Below are 13,762 nucleotides of genomic sequence, written 5' to 3'. Positions count from 1 at the left end.
GGCCCCCGAGATCGCCCAGCCCCGCCCCCATCCGGTCATCATCCCGCCCTGTAATCACCCCCGTCTCCGAGATCGCCCCATCCCCGGAGTTCTCTCTACTCGGTCATCATCCCACCCAACTCCCCGAAATCGCCCCGTCCCATCAGTGTGCCCTGCAATCATTCCGCCCCACGTGGTTACCGTGATCCACAATTACCCCTGTGGGACAGTCGCCTGCTTTACGGTCATCCCGCCCCCCAAACGCGCACCTGCCCACTCGCGCTTTCACCCCGTCCTGCCCTGCACACGCTCCAGTTATCATCTTGCCGCTGCTATCACTCTACCCGTGGTACTTTCACCGCCACCTGGCCTGTGCCCCGTGGTAGCCCCGCCCCTCAGCTGCCAAGCCCCGCCCTGACGCCGCTTCGCCTCCGGCCGGCCCAACCCCATCCTTGGCTCCACCCCGCGCACGCGCTCGCCGGGAGTTGCCGTTGCTGGGCCCCGCCCCACGCCGCACGTGTCTGTCAGGTCCCGCCTCACGCCGCACGTGTCGCTCTCAGGGCCCGCCCCGCGTCGCCCGTCTCCCCCCAGGCTCCGCCCCACGCGGCACGAATTCTTTCCAGGCCCCGCCCCCCACTTCATGCGTTCTTTCCCAGGCCCCGCCCCACCCCGCACGCCGGCCCCCCCCCTCAGGCCCCGCCCCACGCCTCACACGTTCTCTAGGCTCCGCCTTCTGCTGCTTTCTGCTCTGCACGTCCTTGTGTTTACTGGTCCCCAGTCCCGGGGTGTATCTACCTCAGCCTCACCTTACGTTCCTGCAGATTTCAAGTATATTTGTCCTTGTAGTCTCAGGGCTGACAAAGCCGGCCTGCTCCTTTCACGGGTGAGAATGTCGAAGAGTGAGCTGTTTGAAGGCTCGCGTCTCCTTAAACCTACCTCCCAGGACCACGCTCCAGTCCCAAAAGCAGGGTCACTGCTACTGTGCGAAGTCACAAAACACAGTCTCCTCCTCAGACTTTGCTCTTTGCAGGGTGGAAGGTGTTTCCAATGTCTTTTACATTCATTGCCAGTTTTGCCCTTGGAATACATTAATTTCTGCTACTTGGTAAGTTCGAACTCCCTTTGTGACTGTACCACGGATGAAAGGCCTGGCTTTCTGCTTCTGTAAGTAGACCATGGAACTCATCTAATTACACAGATTTGACCAAGAAAACCCTGGGAGCACAGAACTATCTAACATATGCGGTCACCTTGCGTTGAGCAGTGATTTGGGGGGAAAGAGGGGCAGATCAAGAATGTTTTAGATCTGGGCATCCAGGAGCCTCTGAAGAGATTATGTTTACTTAAATACTGACCTAGCAGGTAGGCAAAAGTGACTCGGGCATAAGGGGGAAAGACTTCTAAACGAAATGGTGGACATTTTCCAGGAATTGAAACACTTAAATATTTGAGTACTGATTTCATCTATACAATGGGCCCAGATGCGTGTTAAGTTTGGCAGTTGTCGTAGAATTCAGAGTCTGGTAAAGATTATCCATTTGTTATTTCTTTGTGCTAAAGGTCTAAGGTAAGGCACGAAGAACATTAGCTGAAAATGAACAACTGTACCACACTCACTCCTCATAAATTGGCCAGTGACCTGTCCAAAATACTTCTGATTTGAGAAGAATTAGAGAATTATGTGTGAATGGAATGGAGAAGGAAGACTGATTAAGGGGCTGAATCTGAGATGTCGAGTGGCCAGGGGATTTCAGCAGATGGAAAGCTCTGAACTTAGAAAATGACTAATACATTTTCATGACTGGCAAAATCTATTAAGTAACCAGATTCAAATGGAGATTTATAACTTAAACCCACATAGGACTCAATGGGATAAACAACTAGTAAAATGCTCCTGTAAAGATGACAAAGGAAACCTTGTGGTTCTGTCCCTCCCTATCACATGACACCCCTGAGTCAGAATCAACTTGAAGACACTCAGTAACAACAGTCACCATTAAGCAAGAGGAAAAAATGAATATTCAATTTATGTAATTAGAAAAGGAATAAAAAAATCTCAAGTAATACAAAGGAAGAAATTAGATAATAAATAAGATTTTCAAACAAGAGCCAAAACTGACAAAAGAATGAAATTGCCTAGATAAATGCTTGTCTGTGAGATGCAGAAAGCCTGACCATGGAGAGAAAGGACTTGCAATCTCTGAAGCAGGAACTTTTCTATTTCAACCCTCAAATTTCAATTTAAAGAAAATTGAAAGAGATGGAACAATAGGAACAAGGAAAAGTTTTTGCTTATAAGAAAATGTTCAAACAAAAAATGACATAGAAATCACCATGGCGCTGCGGAGGAAGCTGTCCTGTAGCCTCATCAACGTGCCCCCAAAATGCCAACTAACTGCAGCTTTCCTGATTATAGATGAGTAAGTGACTGAAAAAAAATAGAAGAAAGTATCCAAGCTTTGATTTGCAGTACTGAAGGATCCTATGGGCAAAATATTAACACAGGAAGCATTTAAAAATATGTGGAAGACACACACCATCATTGTACCTAAAAGAATTGGTCAATGCACCATAATTTCGGGCGGGGGCATATGATTAAGAACCACTGGTATTGAAGGAAGAAGTCCAAGCTGCATGGAAGGCATTGTCAAAAAACAAGGCTCTGGAAATTGACGGAGTATCAAGTGGAGGTGCTCTTTTGTTTATGCCAAGAACTTCGGAAGTCGGTTATGTGTTTAGTGAATGGGAAGAAATCCATATTGTGTTCATTGCAAAGAAACATCATCCAACAGAATGAAGAAATTATCCAACAATGCCATTAATATCACATGCAAATAAACTTTTGCTAAAGATAATTCAAATGTGGTTGCAGTAGTACACCAACATAAAATTGATACAGGCCATGGTCTTTGCAATCACTTGCTATGTGTCAGAGAGTTGGACAATGACTAGGGAAGATAGAAAGAAAATTGATGCCTTTGAGCTGAGGTGTTAGAGAAGAGTATTGAATACACCGTGGACTGCTAAGAGAACAAACAGCTTCATCCTGGAAAGGGTTAAGCCAAGCTGCTCCTTGGCGGCAAAGATTCTGAAGCTGCTTCTCACATACTTTGGATATGTTGCAAGGAGGGACCAGTCCTTGGAGAAGAACATCTTGCTTGGGAGGGTGGAGGGACAGCGCAGGAGAGGAAGACTCTCTATGAGGTAGATTGGTTCAGTGACTGGGGTAATAGGAGTAGGTGTGTTGGAGACAGTGAGATTGGCACAGGATAGGGCCTAGTTTAGGGCTGTTGTACATAGGGTCACTATGAGTCATGCTCGACTCAAAGGCAATCCTCATCAACAACAACAACATAGATTGCAAAGGTGTGGTAACATCCCTTTATTCTGTTCAAACAATTACCTCTTGTTCAGTGTATAGGTTTCACGGGAGCACAGTGAAATATTCTAGAACTTCTATTCTTCAAAATGATATTGGTAAATTGTTATGATCCAAGTGAAATGCTTTTGCATAGTCAGTAAAACACAGATAAGCATCTTTCTGATACTCTGAATTAAATAGGATGCATCTGATATTGGCAATGATTCCCCCTTTCCATGTCTTCTAAATCCTGTTGTTATGTGCCATCAAGTTGCCTGCGACTCATGGTGACCCTATGAACAAAAAGCCTGAAGCCCCTCTACAACTATCAACATTTATCAAAGTTCATAAAATTTCTGGAGGCATGTTATTTAGGAAGTGGATGCCACTCCTGCTTCCAAACCGGTCATAGTATGTTATTGTTGCAAGTGACTCAATGGTATATAACAAGCTTCTAATAAGAGTTTATAAATTCCCAATAGTACTTTATGAATATGATTTATTCTGTTCTCATTGTATCTACTATAATTTTTTATGAAACTAAATTTGTATTTGTGTATATATTGAACAGATAATCTGGAGGCTGGGCTCTATGAGGAGGAATGTGGTAGCAGGATTGGGGAAAGACTCCTCAACAATCTGTATTATGCAGATGACAAAACCTTACTTGCCAAAACTGAGGAGGACCTGAGGCATTTGCTGCAGACGGTCTAGGACTGCAGCCTTCAATATGGATTGTAGCTCAACATCAAGAAGACAAAGAGTATCACCATTGAGACGACTGGCAGCATCATGATGGATGGTGAAGAGATTGAGATTGTTAACAGTTTCTGCTTGCTTGCTTTACAATCAACACTCTTGGTACTAGCAGCCAGGAAATCAAAAGATTAATTGCATTGAGAAAATCTACTGCCAGGGACTTCTCCAGAGTACTGAAGAGTAATGATGTCAATCCAAAGACTAAGGTGCACCTGATCCTCATCTTGGCAGTTACTTGCTGTGCATCAGAGAGCTGGACAATCAATGACTAAAGATGATAGAAGAAGAACTGATGCCTTTGAGTTGTGGTGCTGAAGAAGAGTATTGAACACATGATGGACCACTAAGAGAACAAATAGATTCATCCTGGAGAGGGTGAAACCAGGCTGCTTCTTGGAAGCAAGGATTTTTAAGCTCTGTCTAGCATATTTTGAGCATGTTTCATGGAGGGACCAGTCTTTGGAGAGGGACATCATGCTTCGAAGAATGGAGGGACAGAACAGGGAGGAAAACCTTGGATGTGATGGACTGACTCAGTGACTGGGATAATGGGGGTAGGTTTGTCAGAGATGATGGAATTGGCTCAGGATAGAGCAGGGTTCAGAGCTGTTGTACTTTGGTCACTATGAGTCGCAGTAGACTCCACAGCACCTAGCAACAAAAACAACCTGTTGTAAAAAGATGTGTGTATCAGAGTTGTACAGAAGCACTTGTTGCAAAAGATTAAAAAATACAGACCTCCATATGAATTGAATCTCAATGTCAAGAGAACAAAGAACCTTACCCTTGGACAGATAAGCAACATCATGTTAGATGGAGAAAAGACTGAAACTTACTTGGATCCACAATTAATGCCCTTGGTACCAGAAGGAAGTCAAGAAATCAAGAGACACATTGTACCGGGAAAGTTCGCTGTCAGGGACCTCTCCAGAGTACTGAAGAGAAATGATGTCAGTCTAGAGACTTAGGTGCATCTGATTCAGGCCATGGTTTTTGTGATCACTTGCTATACATCTGACAGTTAGACCATGAATAAGGATGACAGAAGAATCGATGCCTTTGAGCTGTGGCATTGGAGAAGAGCACTGAACATCTCATGAATGTTTAAACAAAAATGTCTTAGAGGGGGTGCAGCTCTTTGGAGAAAAAGATGTTGAGGCTTCGCCCTCATGTACTTTGGGCATGTTGCTAGGAGGTGCTATTCCTTGGAGAGGGACATGATGCTTGGAAAAATAGAGGGTCAGCAAAGGAGAGGAAGATCCTCAACCAAGTGGACTAACACAGTGAATGCCGCAATGGGCTCTAGTGTGTCAGGAAGTGTGAGGATGGCACAGGGTAGGACAGGGTTCAGACCTGTTATTCATAGGGTCACTGTGGGTTGTACTTGACTTGGTGGTACCTTACAACACCTTCATCTGTATCCTGAACAAATAATTTGAGAAGTTGGACTATAAGAGGAATGTGGCATCAGATTCAATGAAGAGACTTCATTGAATGAAGAAGATAAGTGAGCCCCTCCACGTGATAGTCTGTTAATTCCCAGAGCCTTGTTTTGGTCTAGGTAGAAGCTTCACATGAGCACAATTAAATGTCCTAGGATTCCCATCCTTCTCAAAGTTATCCATAATTTGTTGTGATTCACATAATCAAATGTCTTTGCATAGTCAATAAAGCACAAATAGAAATTCTTCTGATATTCCTTACTTTTTGACATCAGCAATGTTATCCCTGGTGCCTCTGGCTCTTCTAAATCTAGCTTGAACTTCTGGCAGTTCTCTATGTGTATACTATTTAAGTTGTTTTTAAATAATCTTCAGAAGTATTCTGGAGCAGGAGAATTAATAGCCTGGAGGGCATAAGACAGAAGATTGTTGTGTTTAGTGCCATCTAGTCAAAACTAGCCCATAGCTGACCTTCCAGTATTTTCAGAGGCAATAAATCATATAGAAGGAAACTGTCCCCCTTCCTCTTGTGGAGAAGCTGGTGGATTTTAACCCTCTGCTTTGGGTCTGCAGCCTAACTCCTTATCACTAAGCCACAGGGCTCCCCAGGGGAGAAGTTAGGTGCTGTATGGCTCATAGCAATCCTATAAACAACAGATCTGAACACTGTCCTATCCAGTGCCTTTATCATCTCTGACACACTTGACACTATTGCTTCAGTCACTGTGTCATAGGGAATAGTCTTTTAACTACTTTTTTATTCCTCCACCTCTACCTATCCTGGTGTTTCTATCCCTCACCCTTCCTTCAGTTGTCGGTAGTGATTCTAAACCCCTCAAACAGCACCTAAGGACATCAGGTCAAGGAACTCACGTAGACGGCCAGTGTGCATAGTCATAAGGCTTTCCCAGCTGCAACTTTTGGAAACCATTCATCAGGTCTTCTTTTCAGGGTATCTCTGGGTAGATCTGACCTCGGCATTATGACAAGCAGTTGGGCACTTGGTTGACTTCACCCGCAGGACTACTAGGACTGGTCCTCTGATACCTGACCCAGTGGTGTTCCCACCCTGCTCTCCAGAACAAAATACTGTTATCAGCCACAACTGAGATACAGACAAAGCCCGAGAACCCCACAAGGAAGGAGTGAACACACTCCCACACCCACCAACAGAGCCAGTGGGAGGTTTGGAGTGTAAGCTGAACCCACTCCTGGGTTCTAGGTATGTAATTAAATTTAGCTTTGTTGGGTCATTCTGCCATTAGGACTGTGAGCTGAGCTTGGTCAAGTGGAAGGAAAGGGGTAAGCTTCTACCGCCTCTCCCCTCAGGAGGCTGAAAGTGGAGAAATTGCTTGAATGTTTATTCTCATTAAGGCCAAGAAGGCCTGAATGGTATTAGTGATCTAGAAGGCCCAGAAAACCACTAGAATGTAGATCTAGAATGTCTGAGCAGCCGCTCAAGTTCCTGTCTGGCATGACTTTACAGCATCTAGAATACCCAAGAGCATCTAGAATGCATATCTAGGCTGACCAGCCTGTCCTAGAATAGTTAGCTATCATGACAGGCCGATTCCAGACTGCAGATCTAGAATGAGCTGCAGCTTGTTCAGCTCCACATCAACACTCTCAGCAAGCAGATCTAGAATGAGCTGCAGCTTGTTCAGCTCCACATCAACACTCTCAGCAAGCAGATCTAGAATGAGCTGCAGCTTGTTCAGCTCCACATCAACACTCTCAGCAACAGTAGCCAGGAAATCAAAAGACAGATTGCATTAGAAAAATCTGATGTGAGGGACCTCTCCAGAGTACTGAGAAACAACGATGTCAGTCTAGAGACTAGGGTGCACCTGATCCTCCATGGTCTTTGCAATTACTTGTTATGCATCAGAGTGGTGGACAATGACTAAGGATGACAGAAGAAGAATTGATGCCTTTGAGTTGTGGTACTGTAGAAAAGTCTTGAACATACCATGTACTACCAAAAAAAGCAAATAGGTCTGTCTTGGAGAGGGTGAAACCAAGTTTCTCCTTGGAGGCTAGGATTTTGAAGCTTGGTCTCACATACTTTGGGCACGTGGCCAGGAGGGACCAATCCTTGGAGAAGGACATCATTCTCAGAAGGGTGGAGGGGCAGCCCAGGAAAGGAAGACCTCAGATGAAATGGATTGATACAGTGACTGGGGCAATGGGGGTAGCTGTGTAAGAGTCAGTGAGATTGGTTCAGGACAGGGCAGGCTTCAGAGCTGCTGTACGTAGGGTCAGTGAGTTGCAGGCAACTTAACAGCACAATACCATCACCACCACCACAAATAGCAGCAACAACAACAACATATCTAGAATGACTGAGCAGATTCTAGAATGTGTATCCAGATTGACCAGACAGCCTCTGTTTGGCATGGGCCTGGAGTAAAGACATGTCTCTGAATCAGTATAAAACGTTGACTTGGGTTTCTGCCCCATATCAACGATCAGCAATTGGGAAGCCTACTCTATAATAATAGCAAGGGAGCCCTGTAAGGCACATGAAATTCTCATCCCCCTGTATTTGTGCATGTAGTCCTGCTTGGATACAGGAGTTTTTGTTCTGTCGTTGAGTTCATGCAGAGGAGGGTGGCTCTTGAACTTATCCAGTCTGAGTGGTGTCTTGTAAACATTGCAACTCCATTGTAATGGATCCACTCTGTTTCTCCATCTCCAATTTTTGTAAAAATAAGCAAAATAGACTCCCTGTTTTAGAATCACGTGGAAAATCTATATATAGGCTACACGGACCTACACTAAAGGAAACCCAAGCCCAACGCACTGGGTCAAGTCGATTCTTGGGTTTCTGTGGCTGTAAACCTTAGACTGTTCATCTTTCTCTAAGCAGAGCAACTGGTGGATTTGAACCACCAATTTTTCGTTTAGCAGCATAACACATAACACAGTGCGCCACCAGGGCCCCCGGGACTCAGTCGAGCCCTACCAGTTAGCATCTCTGAGTAGAGGGTCCAAGGGTGCACTGTTCAAACTTTGCAGTGACTTGCCAAGTGTAAGAGGCAGCACCACAGTGGCCAGGGCGGTGGCCAGGCTTCTGTGTGTGTCTAGCACTGCACATGAGCGCCAGGTTACGATCCCAGTGGGTGAACGAGTGCGTGAGCTAATGCAAGAGCGAGTGAATGAATGAGTGAGCCACGGGGGCAGGTGTGGAGGAGGAGCCTCAGGGGCAGGTGGGGAGGAGCCACGGGGCCGGGTGTGGAGGAGGAGCCACGGGGGGAGGAGGATCCACGGGGCCAGGTGTGAGGGAGGAGCCACGGGGGCGGGTGTGGAGGAGGAGCCATGGGGGGAGGAGGAGCCACGGGGCCGGGTGTGGGGGAGGAGCCACGGGGCCGGGTGTGGAGGAGGAGCCATGGGGGGAGGAGGATCCACGGGGCCAGGTGTGGGGGAGGAGCCACGGGGCCGGGTGTGGAGGAGGAGCCACGAGGCCAGGTGTGGAGCGCGCCCGGCCGGCAGGGGGCGCTGCGGCCTGACACTGGGCTGGGGGCGGGGCGTTGCCGGAAGCCGGAAGTGCTTGCGTGTTGCCGGACTCCAGGCTCTGAATTCCTTCTCTCCCGAGTTTGGCTCATCGTCCAGCTCGCGTGACTAACTGGGCTTCTTAGGGCGCCTCCGACACATGAAGCCAAGTGGACGGAGGCTCGCCGGGGTCGAGCAGAGGCGGGAGAGAGGCGGAGCTCCGAGTCGTGGGAAAGGGCTCCGAGGTCCATCGTGCTTCCTCTTGGGCCGCCCGGCTGACCGCTCACACCGTTCTCCCCTGAAGCTTGTGTCCGAAAGCTGGGATCTCCTCGGGGTCCTTTCGTCCCCTGGGCCTGGACTTGGGGTCTCCCGGGGGTCCCTCCGTCCCCCAAGGCTGGACGCCGGGGTCTCTCGGGTGACCTCGCGGGGCACCCCTCCTGTCCCCCGGAGCGCGCGCAGAGCTGATAAGGCTCCCGGTCATCGGTCAGCCAGGCTGTCCCCCCACACACACCAGCGTCCCTGGAGGGTCGCCAAGCTCTACGCTCCAGGCTAAGGGCAGATGGTGGGCTTGGAGAGGACAGCACCGCGGCTCCCCGGACAGCCCTGGTCCTGTTGGGAAGGGGACACAGCCCTGGACACATTTAAGGACGCTCTCCTGTACAAATAACCCAGCTCTCAAGGACCCCTAGGAAACTAGACCTGAGTGCTGTAAAATACAGCAGTTTCTTGCCTTGCCTTAAGGTGACGCAGTAGCTTAAGCACTGAAAGTTCAGTGGTTCCAATCCCTCAGGAAAGGAGATGTGTTGTCTAAATTGTCCATAGGAGTTCTGGTGGCCTAGTGGTAAGGAACTGCCCTGTCAACCCAAGGGTATGTGGTTCAGATCCATCAGCCAATCCAGCGACTGCGAGATTAACTGTCTCTGAAAACCTGTTGGACAATCAGCTGAGTTGGTTCAGACTTCATGGATGTTTGCAAATTAAAAAACAAAAATGTAGAATATGTTTTGTTGTGTGCCCTCAAGTTGCCTCACAGTGACCTTGGGGTACAATAGCTCTGAGGCCTGCACGGTCCTGAGCCAGTCTCACTGACTCCTGCCCCAGTAACTGTACCAATCCATCTCATGCAAGGTCTTCCTCTCCTCCCCTGTTCCTCCACCCTTATGAACTTGATGTCCTTCTCCAAGGATCAGTCCCTCCTGGATCATGTACCCAAAGTATGTGAGCACAAGCTTCAAAATCTTAGCTTCCATGGAGAAACTTGGTTTCATCCACTCCCAAACAGACCTATTTGTTTTCTTGGTGGTCCATGGTATGTTTAAGACTCTTCTCCAGCACAGCTCAAAGGCATCAATTCTTCTTCTATCATCCTTAGTCATTATCCAGCTCTGTGATGCATAGAAAGTAATTGTTAAGACCATGTTCTGATCAGGCACACCACCTTATTCTCTAGACTGACACTGTTGCACATTCTCAGTACTCTGGAGAGATCCCTGACAGCAGATTTACTTAATACAATTTGTCTTTTGATATCCTGATTGCTGGTGTCAAGAGTGTTGATTGTGGAGCCAAGCAAGCTGTAATTGTTAACAACCTCAATCTCTTCTCCATCCATCATGGTGCTACCAATTGCCCAGTGATGGGAATTTGTATCTTCTTGATGTTGAGCTTCAATCCATGTTGAAGATTACAGTCCTTGACCTTCTCTAAAAGCTTTGAACCAGTTCTTCCCAATTCAGTCATAACTGTTGAAACAAGAATGGATTGGAATTGGCAAAATGGGAATGCTTGAATGATAACTAGGGGGAAAAAAATCTTAATCTCTCTCCTTTAGAAAACAAGGACAGTGGTTAGTTGCACAGCAATTAAATATTGTTCCTGACAGAGTCATCTTGGTGCTCTGCTCAAAGAACTACTTTGACTCCATCCTGCTCTCTACAGCCCTGAGAAGAATCCAATTCCCTGCTCCTGAGAGGTGTAACGACACCGCTTCCAAATCTCCCATTGTTGGGCTTAATTTTCCCCCTTTTGGTTTTAATTCCAGGTTTTTAGTTCATCAGCCATGACTGAACCAGTTCAGAGCAACTTAAGTTCTGAAAAGAATATCCACTGTGTTGGTTTCTGGACAAATTTTTTTGGGGTAAGCACTTGTCTTACCCACACTGAGCAGATGTAAGCATAGAAACTCCTGAGTATTCCCAGAAATCATGGAAATTTCCCTACAAGGAACACACACATGTTTCTTGGAATTCCCTACAGCTGGTTTCCCTTGAGTGGTTTCAGACTGCCTTGATCCCCAAAATCACTCAGCTGGAAATTAGAATAAACCCATTGTTCCACTATTTCTCCCTGGAGGCAAGAGTCAGGGATTTGTCCTTTTTTGTTCTCACAGTTCCAGACCTAACTACTAGCCTTTCTCTGGGTGTGTTTGCACCGAGGACTGTCTTTTCTGGCCCTCCTTACAATGGGGGAGTCTCCATTCCCCCAGCAATGCTGGAAGGTGGGCTGCGCAGACTTGGGCAGAAGGAGGTGTACAACTGTGCCTGCCAGATACACAGTCCAGGGTGGCCCAGAAGTGAACAACTTGGGAAAAAGAATGGTCTGGAAATAATACCATGTGAACAGTACTGCAAATAACTGGATATATTTCCCCAGGAGGAGGTAGGATATAAGGGCTTTGTGGCAAATGAAACTGAATTTCCTTACAGAGTTAATTAAGTGGGAGGAGGTCAACAGGATACATTAAGAACTTCTATATTGTTTTTATGTGTCATTGAGTCCAGTACGACTTATAGCGACCCTATAAACAAATGATCTGAACCTAGTCCTGTCCTGTACCATCCTCATGCTTCCTGACACACAAAAGCCCCACTGCAGCAGTCACCTCATCGTCCACCTGGTTGAGAGTCTTCCTCTCCTTTGCTGACCATCCACCTTTCCCAACATCATGTCCCTTTCCAAGAAATAGCAACCTCCTAGCAAAATGTCCAAGTATGTGAGGTGAAGCCTCCTCATTCTTGCCTTCAAAGGACACTCCGGCTGCACCCTCTCCAAGACACATCTGTTTATTCTCTAGGCCGTCCACGGGATGTTCAGCTCTCTTCTCCAACACCACAGCTCAAAGGCATCAATTCTTTTTCTGTCATCCTTAGTCAATGCCCAGGTCTCGGATGTATAGCTAGTCATTGGAAAGACTGGCCTGAATCAGATGCACCTTAGTCCTCAAAATGACATCACTACTCCTCGATGATTTGGAAAGGTCCCTAACTGCAGATTTTCCTAGTGCAATGTGTCTCCTTATTTCCAAGAACTTCTGTATATGGATGCTATTAGAAAGTGTGTGTGTGTGTGTGTGTGTGTGTGTGTGTGTGAGAACCCCGCGAATATTCTAAAAAAAAAAAGAAAGTGTGTGACGTGGCCACCTCTCCATAGAGGCTTATAAGAACATCTTCTCTGGGAATGATGTACAAGGGAGCTGTGTTCAGACAAGGCAGTGGACTTACTTCACCATCCTAGCCTCTAAGGAGCACGCTGGTTGCACTTCCTCCAAGATGTTTATTTTTGTTTATTATGTACATATATTTCAGGGGAACATAATTCAACCTATGGTAATGTGTGTATGCTCAACTCATTGTCATTGAGTTGGAAGGAACTCATAGCTGACCCTGAACCAGACACACCTTAGTCTTCAAACTAACATCACTGCTTCTCAGTATTTGGGAAAAGTCCCTGTGAACAGTCTTGCCTGATGCAATATGTCTCCTGGTCTTTTGACTGCTGGTACCCAAGGGTATTGATTGTAGATCTAAGAAAGATGAAATTGTTGACAATTTCAATCTCTTCTCCATCTATCATGATGTTGCTTATTGGTCCAGTGGTGAGGAGTTTTGTCTTCTTGATGTTGAGAGGAAATCTACATACAAGGCTACAGTCTTTGATCTTCTGCAGCAAGCATTTCAGGTCTCCCTCACTTTTAGCAAACATTCCTCTTCATACACTCCAGCTTTTTAAATGTGTTGTTTAGCAGACTGAATAGGTTATAAGAAAGGATATAAACCTGACACACACCTTTTCTGATTTTAAACCATGCAGTGTTTCCTTGCTCTGTTTGCGCAACAGCTTTTTGATCTAGGTATAGGTTTCATATGAGTACAGTTAAGTGTTCTGAGATTCCCATTCTTCTCAATGTTAGCCATAGTTTGTTATGATCTACACGGTCAAATGCCTTTGCATAGTCAATCAAACATAGACTTTCTTCTGGTGTTCTTTGATTTCATACAGGTAAGACTAAGATATATCAAGGATATCATTACTTGATGTATCTTGTTCTTATGTGCTGTTGAGTCTGCCTGCAACTCCTGGCAATCCTCTGTACAGTTCTGAAGCCTGCCCTGTTCTGAGCCAGGCTCACTGAGTCTGATACACCTACCTGCATTGCTCTAGTTATTGTATCAATCCATCTTATTTGGGGTCTTCCTCTCCTGCGCTGTCCCTCCACTCTTCTGAACCTGATGTCTTTATCCAAGGATAGGCCCCTTCTGGCTACTTGCCCAGAGTATGTGAGAGGGAGCTTCAACATCCTAGCCTCCGAGGAGAAACTTGGTTTTGCCCTCTCCGTGACAGACCTATTTGTTTTCTTGGTGGTCCATAGTATGTTCAAGACTTTTCTCTAGCACCATGACTCAAAGGCATCAATTCTTCTGTCATCTTTAGTCACTGTCCAGCTCTCTGA

The sequence above is a fragment of the Elephantulus edwardii genome, unplaced genomic scaffold, assembly GCF_000299155.1.
Source record: "Elephantulus edwardii isolate Elephantulus edwardi_28Jun2011 unplaced genomic scaffold, EleEdw1.0 scaffold00014, whole genome shotgun sequence".
NCBI lineage: Eukaryota > Metazoa > Chordata > Mammalia > Macroscelidea > Macroscelididae > Elephantulus > Elephantulus edwardii.
This window is presented reverse-complemented; position numbering follows the sequence as displayed.